Raw genomic sequence first — 15,569 nt, 5'->3', positions numbered from 1 at the left:
AGTTAAATAAGCAGGGTGACAATATACAGCCTTGACGTACTCCTTTTCCTATTTGGAACCAGTCTGTTGTTCCATGTCCAGTTCTAACTGTTGCTTCCTGACCTGCATACAGATTTCTCAAGAGGCAGGTTAGGTGCTCTGGTATTCCCATCTCTTTCAGAATTTTCCACAGTTTCTTGTGATCTACACAGTCAAAGGCTTTGGCATAGTCAATAAAGCAGAAATAGATGTTTTTTCTGGAACGCTCTTGCTTTTTCCATGATCCAGCGGATGTTGGCAATTTGATCTCTGGTTCCTCTGCCTTTGCTAAAACCAGCTTGGACATCAGGGAGTTCACAGTTCACATATTGCTGAAGCCTGGCTTGGAGAATTTTGAGCATTACTTTACTAGCATGTGAGATGAATGCATCGTGTGGTAGTTTCAGCATTCTTTTGCATTGCTTTTCTTTGGAATTGGAATGAAAACAGACCTTTTCCAGTCCTGTGGCCACTGCTGAGTTTTCCAAATTTGTTGGCATATTGAGTGCAGCACTTTCACAGCCTCATCTTTCAGGATTTGAAATAGCTCAACTGGAATTCCATCACCTCCACTAGCTTTGTTTGTAGTGATGCTTTCTAAGGCCCACTTGACTTCACATTCCAAGATGTCTGGCTCTAAATTAGTGATCACATCATCATGATTATCTGGGTCGTAGACCTTAGACCTTTGGTCTTAGACCTCCGGAAAGAATGCAGACCTGCCATGACCTTGAATTTAAACATCTGAACTCAGAGGAAAGGATTCCTGACAGTCTGTTACCACAGAAGTAAGAAACTGATACACTTATTAGTGTCAACTTCCCAGTATGACATATTTTCCACCATAATATACGATGTTAACCTTTGGAGGAACTAGGTGAAGGCATATAGGAATTCTTTGTATTATCTTTGCAACTTTTCTAAAATTTAAAATTATCTCAAAAGAAAAGCTCATTTAAAAACTTCTTTTTTGGAGCCCTAAAAAACAGAAATCAACACTGAAAAAAAAAATCACTTAATTAGTGTAGAGATCAACTATGAGTCCCTCTTGGGCTACAAAAGAAAAACACATAAAAATGGCCACCAATAAATTACAGATGTGGAGATTGCATTTGGACAACTTGTGTTTTGGAAGAAGATATCAGAATGACAAAAAATAGAAACAATAGACTTACTGAGCTAGAAGAAGATATTTCAGACTAAAGAAAAACGTGGGATTCTAAACCTGTCTGGCTTTCTTTCTCCTTAAATAACAGAAAGGAATAAAAATTCCCATAAAATGTCACACAGAAAAGCTAATTACTGTGGTGGGCACCAGTCAAGTTGACTCCTGGATCTAAATGATTTCCTCTTGCTGAGCATGTCCTTAGGATACAGTGCTAGGTCCCCTGCCAATTGGCATTCCATGTCATTCCAAGGCTGTTTGATGTTATGATATAGCTGGCTTAAGCTGGATCAGTCTGATTTTTTTCTCCTAGAAATGAGAAACTTTGAATCAATGAATTGTTGAAAGTATTCAAGTTAAATTATCTTAATAGGATCACCCTACAAAGATCTACGAGTGTGTGTGTGTGTGTGTGTGTGTGTGTGTGTGTGCGTGTGTGTGTGCGCACACGCTCAGTGGCTCAATCGTGTCGACTCTTTGCAACCCTATGGATTATAGCTTGTCAAGCTCCTCTGTCTATCAGATTTTTCAGGCAGGAATACTGGATCAGATTGCCATTTCCTACTCCAAGGGATCTTCCCAGTGGAGGGATCTTCCCAGTGGAGGGATTGAACCTGAGTCTCTTGCATCTCCTGCATTGGCCGGCAGATTCTTTACCACTAGTGCCACTCATGAAGAACTTGTAATTACCTTCTTTCCTGACTTTCCCAAATTTAGGATTTCAGCTCTTCCTTCAATTCTGTAAAATAATCCTTTCAATAAATACCTTGTTTTCTTAAGTCTTAGTCCACTTGGGCTATTATAACTAAATACTTATAAAAACAGAAATTTATTCCTCACAGTTGTAGACTGGGAAGTTCAAGATCAAGATGCCAGAATAATCACCCCCTGGTGACAGTCCACATTCTGGTTCATTGCTGGTGACTTCTTGTCTGGCTTCACATGGAAGAAGGGTAGACAAATCACTCTGGGCTCTCTCTTTTAAAAAATAATCTCATTTGTGAGGGCTCAATCTTCTTGACCTAAGCACCTCCTAACACTGTCACAATGGACATGAATTTGAGCAGACTGGGGTGAGAGTGAAAGAGAGGAAAGTCTGGGATGGTGTAGTCAATGGGTCGCAAAGAGTCCAACATGACTTAGCAACTGAACAATAAACGACAACAAATACCATCACATGGGGCATTAAGATGTTAACAGGGTGTGGGGTACAAGCATTTAGACCATAGTAGTTAATCAGTCATTTTCCTTTTCTTACAACCAAAAATAACTTTAATTATACAATTATAAAAGAGTGAGATCATACTGGCCTCAGAATTCTCCTCTGTAACATTGAAAATCAGAAAGTGATGGAGCAACCTTACATGAAATTATAAAGAGAGGGAGCCTATTTTGTAATAATTTTATAGTTATTAAAATTTTCTTGGTAGAGAAAGACACATATCATATGATATCATTTATATGTGGGATCTAAAAAAGTGATACACATGAACTTATTTATAAAACAGAAATAGACTGACACACATAGTAAACAAACTTATGGTTACCAGTCAATCCTAGAGGAGATCAGTCCTGAATGTTCATTGGAAGGACAGATGCTGAAGCTGAATCTCCAATACTTCAGTCACCTGATGCGAAAAACTGACTCATTAGAAAAGACCCTGATGCTGGGCAAGATTGAGGGCAGGAGGAGAAGGGGACGACAGAGAATGAGATGGTTGGATGGCATCACCGAATCAATGGACATGAGTTTGAGCAGGCTCTGGGAGTTGATGATGGACAGTGAAGCCTGGCGTGCTGCAGTCCATGGGGTTGCAAAGAGTCAGACATGATGAAGTGACTGAACTGAACTGATGGTTACCAAAGGGGAAAGGTGGGAGGGGGGATAAATTTGGTATTGGGATTAACAGACATACACTACTATATATAAATTAGATAACCGACTAGGGCCTACTGTATAGCACAGGGAACTATATTCAGTGTCTTGCAATAACCTGTAATGGAAAAGAATCTGAAAAAGAATATATATTCACATATATATATTCACATATATATATATATATGACTGAATCACTTTGCTATACACCTGAAATATAGTGAGTCAACTATGCTTCAATAATTTCTTTTTTCTTGGCAGATATGCACCTGCCAAGATAATATAGCACCCAGATATACTTCTAGCAAAAAATTACTTGAAAATACATTACTATCCTGGAAAAAATAAGAGCAAAAGAATGGGAAAACTACTCCAATATTCTTGCCTGGAAAATTCCATGGATGGACAGAGGAGCCTAGTGAGCTATAGTTTATGGGGCTGCAGAGAGTTGGACATGACTGAATAACTGACCACACACACACACACACACACACACACACACACACACACAGTATAGAAGAAATAGTGATGACATGCAATCAGTAACACATAGAATTAAGTCTTAAAATTTCAAATCTGGTTCAAAAGGAATGCATGCATTAATGTGTCTCTTGAAAGGGAGAATTTATATTGTAAGATTTAATAATTTGAAACTGATAAAGTAGCTGCAGTTTTATTAACAGATTATATTACATTATACTAACAAAATTATATTAATAAAAATGTGCAAAGGTGAAAGGGAAAGAATGGAATAAATAAAAAATGTTCCCAAACTCTTGCCTGAGGGATATACAAATATAATACTGATTCATTTTTCACTTTGATAATTACAGATAAATAGATTTAGAAAATGCTTTTGAGAAACATCACAAGCAAATCATCAATGTAATAAGTTATATAATTTAAGAATAATAGGCATGATAAAAACCAAGCTAAATATAAATCACATAATCAAAGACATTAAGTAAAAAAAAAGAAAAGAAACAACATAGAAAACTCCAAATGATAAGATTTTAAAAGTAAGACTGAACTTTTAATTACGGCAGTGGCTGAAACTGTAAATAACAGTTTAACTGCATGTGTTGCTGCTGTTCAGTTGCTAAGTTGTGTCCAATTCTCTGAGACCTCATGGATTGCAGCACGCCAGTCTCCTCTGTCTTTCACTATCTCCTGGGGTTTCCTCACATTCATGCCCATTGAGTTAGTGATGCTATCTAACCATCTCATCCTCTGCGGCCCTTTTCTTCTTTTGCCTTCAATCTTTCCCAGCATCGGGGTGGCCAAAGTATTTGAGCTTCAGCTTCAGCACCAGTCCTTCCAATGAATATTCAGGGTTGATTTCCTTTAGGATTGACTAGTTTGACGTCCTTGCAGTCCAAGGGATTCTGAAGAGTCTTCTCCAGCACCATAATTTGAAAGCATCAATTTTTCAGTGCTCAGCCTTCTTTATGGTCTCTCATATCCATACACAGGTATTAAATATATTAAACTCTTCAATTAAGTCAAAGAGTTGGAGATTGGCCCAAACACTAAAGTAAATTGTTTCACTAAGAGAAGACTAAACAAGACAAAACTATGACAAAACTAAGTGTGAATAATGACAAGAAATGAATAGACATATATCAAAGGAAATTTCTTTCAAAGGACAGCGTTAATATTAGACAAATGAAAATTCAAGGCAAAATAGTATATTACATAGAAATGGAATTCTGCACATAAATTTCAAGCTGTTCAGCATATTAGTGTAAAACATGTCTTTTATTTTTAGTGCTTATGAAACTTTATAAACTTTTATCATTTAATAGGCAAAAAAGTTCAATAAATTTCAACGATTCCTATAGGTGATATTTTTATTAATAATATATAGTAGATACTAGAAAATAATAACAAGAAATAATACTAGAATATAATAACAAGTTTATATTTTAAAATCCATAGTAACTCATAATTAAAAGCCATGAAAAATTCCTAATTACCTCTTTGTTCAAAGAGGAAGAAAACCATGTGATTAGAAACTATGTACAAAAGAATAACAAAGTAAACATTTCATGTCAAACTATGGGATATAGCCCAAACTGTATTTAAAATGAAATTATTAATCTTAAATGTTTACACTTTTTTAGTTTGAAATGATGAAAATAAATTGAGTATTCAACTAAAGAAGTTAGAGGAGGAACATTTCACATGAAAATTAAGGAGAAGGAATTAATAAAGTTTTATTCTATTTATTTTTAAAATTTTATTGAAGTATAATTGACTTACAATATTGTGTCAATTTCTTCTGTAGAGCAAAGTGACTCAATCTGAATTTATATATGAGTATGAAGTCACTCAGTTGTGTCCAACTCTTTGCGACCCCATGGACTATAACTCACCAGGCTCCTCTGTCCATGGAATTTTTCAGGCAAGAGTACTGGAGTGGGTTGCCATTTCCTTCTCCAGGGGATCTTCCTAGCCCAGGGATTGAACCTGGGTCTCCCGCATTGCAGGCAGATGCTTTACCATCTGAGTCACCATGGAAGCCCCAATATATATATATATTCTTTCCATTTTTTTTCATTGTCGCAGGAAGTTCCCTGTGCTATACAGTAAGACCTTGTTGTTTATCTACACACTATTTAAAATAGCCAAGACATGGAAACAATCTAAATGACCATCAGCAGATAATTATATAAGAAGATATCCAAAGGAATAAAGATGTTTTAAAAGAATTCATTTGAATCAGTTCTGATGAGATGGATGAAACTGGAGCCGATTATACAGAGTGAAGTAAGCCAGAAAGAAAAACACCAATACAGTATACTAACACATATATATGGAATTTAGAAAGATGGCAATGACGACCCTGTATGCAAGACAGGAAAAAAGACACAGCGGTGTATAACGGACTTTTGGACTCAGAGGGAGAGGGAGAGGGTGGGATGATTTGGGAGAATGGCATTCTATCATGTATACTACCATGTAAGAATTGAATCGCCAGTCTATGTCTGACGCAGGATACAGCATGCTTGGGGCTGGTGCATGAGGATGACCCACAGAGATGTTATGGGGAGGGAGGTGGGAGGGGGGTTCATGTTTGGGAACACATGTAAGAATTAAAGATTTTAAAATTAAAAAAAATAATAAGAAATACATGTAAATTTCAAAAAAAATAATAAAGTACTGAATTCAAAAAAAACAGAGGAAGAATTCAATATAACAGGGTATCCTCTTTTCTTTACATCATATTGCTTCTATACAAATAAATAATACAAATATTTATTAGAGAATTATCTACCTTATTTTCAGTGTACTAACATTGAAAGAAAAGAGAAATAGAAAGAGCAGAGGATACATCACTAAATTGGGTTTTGACCAACATTCAGACTTAAACAACGCTGGAAAGCCCTGTGTCACAGCTCATCTGGAGTCCCAGTTGGGAAAAGGTCCCTGGCAGCATATCCATGCCATGGGTGAGACTTCAAAGATTGCAGTCTGGGGTTCCGGATTATAATCCCAGGACGCAAACTGGTATCATCATAAGTCTGTGAGAGAGAATTGCAGCTTTAGTTTCACATTAATGCTGTTGGTTTTGTTGTGTAAAACTTGGAATGTTGCTAAACCTGGGTCTTTGTTGGCCAGACCCCTTCCACGGGCTCAACAATCTCAACACTTGTCCCCCAACTAGTCTAAGATTCCAGTGCACTCAGAGCGGGTTGTCACTCACAATCAGGGCAGTGTCCAGGCAGGTTAGAAGCGAGGTCAGAGGCCTCCTCTGCTTTGTCTCTGAAGCCTGAACAAGACTATTTAATTTACCTGTCAGAAGGGTTAGCTTCCACTAGGAATTTAAGAAACACAGTTGGGCTGAAAGTAAATTGGAATCCACTGTACTATTTGTAGTACAACAGAACACTGGTCTAGGATCCCCAAATGAATGTACATGCTGTCACCACCCAGCCTTACCTCTCTGCTACTTGGTCTTAACAAGTAACCTTGTCAAATAAAAATACTACTACAGCAAGCAGTTATACACAGTATAATCATGGTGATAAAACAGTTACTGTGCCTTCTTTTTGCCAATTTATACTTTACCTTACTTGCTGCCATGTACAATACTGGGTCACCTGGAAAACAGACTGAGAATATTCATAGAACAAGAGCAAAGGAAGGGCACCCAAAATCATTGGTTGGTGAAGATTTAGACATTTGACATTTCAGTTATCAGAGTAGTCATCAGATTTGTGTTGGGCTTCCTTGGACTTACATTAGTTTAGTATTGGCTTTACTGAGTTACAGGATGGTTTTAGTTCCTAGGACACCTAAAGATTTTCACTGGGCTCTCTCCACAAGCTTTATCTCACATCACTCCATATAGCAAAGATGATAGTTTCTCTGGAGGCACAGGACTCTGGCTTTACATCCTGCTGCTGCTGCTAAGTCACTTCAGTCATGTCCAACTCTGTGCAACCCCATAGATGGCAGCCCACCCGGCTCCCTTGTCCCTGGGATTCTCCAGGCAAGAACACTGGAGTGGGTTGCCATTTCCTTCTCCAATGCATGAAAGTGAAAAGTGAAAGTGAAGCCCTCAGTCGTGTCCGACTCTTAACAACCTCATGGACCCGGGCTCCTCCGTCCATGGGATTTTCCAGGCAAGAGTACTGGAGTGGGGTGCCATTGCCTTCTTCAGCTTTACATCCTAGCTCCACCAATTTCAAGCTATAGGATTTTGGCAATAACGTGATGGGGTCTTTGGCTGATATTCTCAATAGCAAATAGGCGTAGGTTTCCTATGAGAGTTTAGTGGAACAACTAATATAAAGTGCTTGATAGAGAGCAGGAATATGGTACATATTCATTTCTTTTCCGTTGATGGGTGCAACCTTCTGTGTGCTAGGCATGCCCCTCATTTTGTGGTAAAGATAAGGACCATGCTCCCAAGGACAAGGAGTTCTTAACCAGCCTCGATACTGCCCACAAAACTAAGAACACTGTTTTCTTACCATGCTTCACTCACCTTTTTCCTCATTTTTCTGTTTTTGTCACCTCTAATGACCTGGAAGAGGACTGACTCCTGTAAAGTTCTAGTGAGAATAAAGATTTAGTAATAGTAGTGTTCACAGCTTAGTCATGTCCAACTCTTTGTGACACCATGGACTGTAGCCCATCAGGCTCCCCTGTCCATGGAATTCTCCAGGCAAGAATACTGGAATGGGTTGCCATTCCCCTCTCCAAGGATATTCCCAACCCAGGGATCAAACCCAGGTCTCCTGCTTTGCAGGCAGATTCTTTACCACCTTAGTCATGAAGGAAGCACCTGAGAATAAAAATTTGGAATCCCCCCAAACCTCAGTTGACAAGGGTAATTTCTGTCATATCCTTTGTCTTCTGCCTCTTACAAGAGCCAGCAATATGGAACTTTCACCTGCTTCTTCCCTTCACCACCTCCCAAGTGCTCCTGGACCACAGGTCCCTCAGCCTTACGAACAGTTTAGGTCAAGCACCACGTCTGCCATCCAGACGACATTCTAGCCTCTCCCGGGGCATAAGACCCTTAAATCATTAAAGCCATTCAGTGTTTTTCAAAATGAAAACACTTCCTCCTTTTTGAAAGTTTCTAGCTATCGAAAATATCTGAAAGATGCTCTTATGATCCCCCTCCAAAACTTCTTAGATGACATTTTTATAAAAAAATTTGTTTTCTACTTTCAACTCTCTCAATTCTCAATATCCATAGATTCAGAGAAGTATATATGGTGGATATTAGAAAGGAGACAGGGCTGGTTGATAAATCCCAAAACTTGCCTAGAATTTTCCTTTCTGGAGCAAGCAGGCTTGGGCCTTTTCTATTATGATGAGTTTTCTCCCAAGATGAGAAATAGATTTCTGATAGGCCCTTGTGTATCTGAATCTCCTTGATGGATACAGCCAAACTCCATTGTTCTGTTCACTGATGCCACAAACCTGTTTCCTTGAGGCTTTCTTGGCAAACTCAAACTCAATGGGAAAGTTTTCCTATATGGAGGCTTGGGAATCTCTTAGAAAACTGCGTATATTTTATATTGAAAAATAGAAGACAGAAAGACAAAAGGGAACACAAAGCGTGGAATTTAGTAAATCATTATCAACGCCTATTATTAATAGTAGCCATGTCGAGAAATAGAATGTTATCAGGCCCCGTCCTCGTAACATAACCCATCCACCCCGCTAAAGGCGGCCACTATCCCAACTTTTATGATAATCACTTCTTCGCTTTACTTTATATTCTATATTAGTTTCCTAGAGCTGTCATAACACATTACTGCAAATGGGATGGCTTAAAACAAGAGAAATTTATTTTCTCACAGATCTGAGGACTAGAAATTTGAAGTCAAGGTGTTGGCAGGGTCATGCTCTTTTTGAAAGCTCCAGGGAAATTTTTTTCCCTTACTGTTCCTAGCATCTGGTGGCTCCAGGCAATTTTGGCATTCCTTGGATTGTAGACGTATCACTTTAATTTCTGCCTGTCTTCACATGACATCTTCCCCATGTGTCTCCACATGGCCTTCTTATAAGGACATTCATCACTGAATTTGGGCTTGCCCTAGTGCAGGATGACCTCATCTTATCTTAATTACATCTTCAAAGCCTATTTCCAAAAAAATGTGACTTCGGGAACGTCACTATTTGACCCAGTACATATTCTTAGCACTTAAATACATGCATTCCAAAGTACTTGAGCTTCATTTTCCCTGATTTTGAACTTTATTAAATGGTATAACATATACACAGTATTATATATCAAATATATATATATCAAATAGATAACCAACAAGGACCTACTGGATAGCACAGTGAACTACACTCAACCTGCCTCTTGAGAAATCTGTATGCAGGTCAAGAAGCAACAGTTAGAACTGGACCTGGAACAACAGACTGGTTCCAAATAGGAAAAGGAGTACGTCAAGGCTGTATATTGTCACCCTGCTTATTTAACTTCTATGCAGAGTACATCATGAGAAACTATGGACTGAAAGAAACACAAGCTGAAATCAAGATTGCCGGGAGAAATATCAATCACCTCAGATATGCAGATGACACCACCCTTATGGCAGAAAGTGAAGAGGAGCTAAAAAGCCTCTTGATGAAAGTGAAAGTAGAGAGTGAAAAAGTTGGCTTAAAGCTCAACATTCAGAAAATGAAGATCATGGCATCTGGTCCCATCACTTCATGGGAAATAGATGGGGAAACAGTGGAAACAGTGTCAGATTTTATTTTGGGGGGCTCCAAAATCACTGCAGATGGTGACTGCAGCCATGAAATTAAAAGATGCTTACTCCTTGGAAGAAAAGTTATGACCAACCTAGATTGCATATTCAAAAGCAGAGACATTACTTTGCCGACTAAGGTCTGTCTAGTCAAGGCTATGGTTTTTCCAGTAGTCATGTATGGATGTGAGAGTTGGACTGTGAAGAAGGCTGAGCACCGAAGAATTGATGCATTTGAACTGTGGTGTTGGAGAAGACTCTTGAGAGTCCCTTGGACTGCAAGGAGATCCAGCCAGTCCTTTCTAAAGGAGATCAGCCCTGGGATTTCTTTGGAAGAAATGATGCTCAAGCTGAAACTCCAGTACTTTGGGCACCTCATGCGAAGAGTTGACTCATTGGAAAAGACTCTGATGCTGGGAGGGATTGGAGACAGGAGGAGAAAGGGACGACAGAGGATGAGATGGCTGGATGGCGTCACTGACTCGATGGACGTGAATCTGAGTGAACTCCGGGAGTTGGTGATGGATGGGGAGGCCTGGCGTGCTGCGATTCATGGGGTCGCAAAGAGTTGGACACGACTGAGCGGCTGAACTGAACTGAACTGAACTGAAAAGGGAAAAGAATCTGAAAAATTATATATATAACTAAATCACAGTGCTGCACACCTGAAACATTCAATACTGTAGATCAAATATATTTCAATTTAATAAAGCATAAATTAGAAAGAAACATAAGAAGACCTCAATAAGAGGACCTCATTCATTCCATCAGTATTTTTGTTATATATATAGCGGTATTGTTGAATCTTTACAGTCATCGGCCAACTCTTTGCAACCCCATGAACTATACAGTCCATGGAATTCTCCAGATCAGAATACTGGAGTGGGCAGCCTTTCCCTTCTCCAGGGGATCTTACAAAACCAGGGATTGAACCCAGTTCTCCCACAAGCAGGTGAATTCTTTACCAGCTGAACCACCAGGGAAGCCCTAATAAGAGATAGGTAGGCCTTTAAAAACTTAAATTTCCACATTTGTAAATGGGAAAATATGTTAATTATGCTACCCAGTTGTTGAGATTCTAATGAAGCAATGTATATGTAAGTACATTATTAATTATTGTGGACTTTACAAGTTAAATTAGAAAAATGAGAGTGGGGTTTCCTAGTGTTTCAGTGGTAAAGAATTCACCTGCCACTGCAAGAGACACAAATTCGATCCCTGGTCCAGGAAGATCCCACATGGCTAAAAGCAACTAAGCCCATACACCACAACTATTGAGCCTGTGCTCTAGAGTCCAGAACCCCCATTACTGAGCCCAGGAACTGCAACTACTGAGGCCCGTGTGCCTCAGAGCCTGTGCTTCACAACGAGAGAAGCCACTGCAATGAAAAGCCCATTCACCACCACTAGAGAGTAACTCCCACTCCCCAGCCACTAGAGAAAGGCCCATATAGCAGTGAAGGTCAGGCATAGACCTAAATGCATAAAAAAATAAAATCATTTTTAAAACACATTTATAAAAAATAATGAAATGAAAATGAAAAAATAATATTATACAGTCTATATTCTTTTGCATCTGGTTTCTTTCAATCAACATTAAGTTTATGTTATTTAACTGTCAGTATCAGCTCAGTTGTTCAGTCATGTCTGGCTCTTTGCAACCCCATGCACTGCAGCACACGAGGCCTCCCTGTCCTTCACTATCTCCCAGAGCTTGCTCAAACTTATCTCCATTGAGTTGGTTGTGCCATTCAACCATTTTATCCTCTGTCATCCCCTTCTCCTCCTGCCTTCAATCTTTCCCAGCATCAGGGTCTTTCCTAATAAGCTGGCTCTTAACATCTGGTGCCCAAAGTATTGGAGCTTCAGCTTCAGCATCGGTCCTTGCAATGAACATTCAGTGCTGATTTCCTTTAAGATGAACTGGTTGGGTCTCCTTGCTGTCCAAGAGACTCAAGAGTCTTCTTCAACACCAAAGTTCAAAAGCATCAATTCTTTGGCATTTTGCCCTCTTTATGGTCCAACTTTCACATCCATACATGACTACCAGAAAAACCACAGCTCTGACTATACAGACCTTAGTCGGCAAAGTGATATCTCTGCTTTGTAATATGCTATCTAGGCTTGTCACAGCTTTTGTTTCAAGGAGCAAGCGTCTTTTAATTTTGTGACTGCATTTACCATCTGCAGTGATTTTGGAGCCCAAAAAAAGTCTCTCACTGTTTCCATTGTTTCTCCATCTATTTGCCTTGAAGTGATGGGACCAGATGCTATGATCTTAGCTTTTTGAATGCTGAGTCTTAAGCCAGCTTTTTCACTCTCCTCACATTCATCAAGAGGCTTTTTAGTTCCTCTTCAGTTTCTTCCATAAGGGTGGTGTCATCTGCATATCTGAGGTTATTGATATTTCTCCTGGCAATCTTGATTCCAGCTTGTGCTTCATCCAGCTTGGCATTTCGCATGATGTTCTCTGCATATAAGTTAAATAAACAGGGTAACAATATACAGCCTTGACATACTCCTTTCCCAATTTGGAAGCAGTCCATTGTTCCAAGTTCGGTTCAAATTGTGGCTTCTTGACCTGCATACAGATTTCTTAGGAGGCAGGTCAGGTAGTCTGGTATGCCCATCTCTTGAAGAATTTTCCAGTTTGTTGTGATCCACACAGTCAAAGGCTTTAATATAGTCAATGAAGCAGCTGTAAATATTTTTCTGGAATTCTTTTGCTTTTTCTGTGATCCAGTGGATATTGGCAATTTAATCTCTGGTTCCTCTGCCTTTTCTAAATCCAGGTTGTACATCTGGAAGTTCTTCTTTCACATACTGTTGAAGCCTAGCTAGAGGATTTTGAGCATTACCTTGCTGGCATGTGAAATGAGTGAACTGTGCTGTAGTTTGAACATTCTTTGGCATTGCCCTTCTTTGGGATTGGAATGAAAACCGACATTTTTCAGTCCTTTGGCCACTTCTGATCTTTCCAAATTTGCTGGCATATTGAGTGCAGAACTTTAACAGCATCATCTTTTAGGATTTGAAGTAGCTCAGCTGGAATTTCATCACCTCCACTATCTTTGTTCATAGTGATGTCTTCTAAGGCCCGCTTGACTTTGTAGTCCAGGACATCTGACTCTAAGTGAGTGATCAAGTCACTGTGGTTATCCAGGTCATTAAGATCTTTTTTGTATAGTTCTTCTGTGTACTCTTACAGGGCTTCCCTAGTGTACTCTTACAGGACTTCTTGGTGACTTGGATGGTAAAGAATACACCTGCAATGTGGGAGACCTGGGTTCAATCCCTGGCTCAGGAAGATCCCCTGGAGAAGAAAACGGTAAAGGCTACAGTTCATGGGGTCACAAAGAGTAGGACACGTCTGAGTGGCTCACACTTTTCTGTGTATTCTTGCCACCTCTTCTTAATGTCTTCTGCTTCTGTTAGGTCCATACCATTTCTGTCCTTTATTGTGTCCATCTTTGCAGAAATGTTCCCTTTGGTATCTCTAGTTTTCTTGAAGAGTTCTCTAGTCTTTTCTATTCTATTGTTTTCCTCTATTTCTTTGCATTTTTCACTTTGGTAGGCTTTCTTATCTCTCCTTGCTATTCTTTAGAGCTCTGCATTCAGATGGATATATCTTTCCTTTTCTCCTTTACCTTTCACTTCTCTTCTCAGCTGTTTGTAAGGTCTCAGATAACCACTTTGCTTTTTGCATTTCTTTTTCTTGGGGATGGTTTTGATCAGTGCCTCCTATATAATATTGCAAATCTCTTTCATAGCTCTTTAGGCACTCTGTCTATCAGATCTAATCCCTTGAATCTATTTGTCACTTCCACTATATAATCATAAGGGATTTGATTTAGGTCATACCTGAATGGCCTAGTGGCTTTCTCTACTTTCTTCAATTTTAGTCTGAATTTTGCAATAAAGAGTTCATGGTCTATGCCACAATCAGCTCCCAGGTTTGTTTATTCTGCCTGTATAGAGCTTCTCCATCTTTGGCTGCAAATATAATCAACCTGATTTCAGTTTTGACCACTGGTGATGGTTATTATATGTGCTATTATAGTTATATTTATCTCTAATAGAACATATAAACAAAGTATATTCATTTTCATTGCTGCATGATATTCCATATATGACTATCCCTTATTTATCAGTTTTACTCCTAATAGCTCTTTATGTTTTTCAACTTTGGGTTTATTATCAATATGTGCTATATACATTCTTGTCCCTGCCTCCAGGTAAATATGTCTATGCATATATGTTGAATATATACTTGTAGTGGGATTCCTCAGTGGCTCAGCAGTACAGAATCCATGTGCAATGCAGGAGATGTTGGTTTGATCCCTGGGTTGAGAAGATCCCCTGGAGGAGGGCATGGCAACCCACTCTAGTATTCTTACCTGGAGAATTCCATGGACAGAGGAGTCTGGTGGGCTAACAGTCTGTAGGTTCGCAAAGAGTTGGACATGACTGAAGCGACTGAGCATGCATGCCTATAGTAGGCTGAAAATAGCTCTCAAAGATATCAAGTCTTAATTCTTGTCATTAGGATTAACATTCCCAAATACATGTTATTTTATTTGGGTAAAAGTCTTTATGTTAAAGGTCTTAAGATGAGGAAGTCATTCTGAAATCTCTACATAGACCTCGAAAGCAATCAACCACAAGTATCCTTAGAAAGGAAGGATGAGGGAGGTTGACACAGACAGAAGAGGAAGAGGCAATATGGCCATGTAGGTGGAAATTGGAGTGATGCTGCTGGAAGTCAAGGAATGCCAACAGCACCAGAAGCTGACAAAGTCAAGGGACCAGTTATCTCCTAGAGCTTCCAGGGAGAAGGTGTCTTGTTGTCCTCTTGATTTTGGCTGTATAATACTGATTTCTGACTTTTTGAAATATGAGAGAATACATTTATTTTGTATTAACCCACCAAATTTGCCAACAAAGGTCCTTATAGTCAAGGCTATGGTCTTTCCAGTAGTCACATACAGTTGTGAGAGTTGGACCATAAAGAAGGTTGAGTGCTGAAGAATTGATGATTGTGAATTGTGGTGCTGGAGAAGACTCTTGAGAGTGCCTTGGACTGCAAGGAGATTAAACCAGTCAATTTAAAAGGAAATCAATCTTGAGTATTCAGTGGGAGAATTGATGCTGAAGCTGAAGGTCCAATACTTTGGCCACCTGATAAAAGCAGCCAACTTATTGGAAAAGATCCTGATGCTGGGAAGGATTGAAGGCAAAAGGAGAAGAGGGTGACAGAGGATGACATGGTTGGATGGCATCACTGATG

Source organism: Capricornis sumatraensis, chromosome 6 (assembly GCF_032405125.1).
Source record: "Capricornis sumatraensis isolate serow.1 chromosome 6, serow.2, whole genome shotgun sequence".
In the NCBI taxonomy this organism is placed as follows: domain Eukaryota; kingdom Metazoa; phylum Chordata; class Mammalia; order Artiodactyla; family Bovidae; genus Capricornis; species Capricornis sumatraensis.
This window is presented reverse-complemented; position numbering follows the sequence as displayed.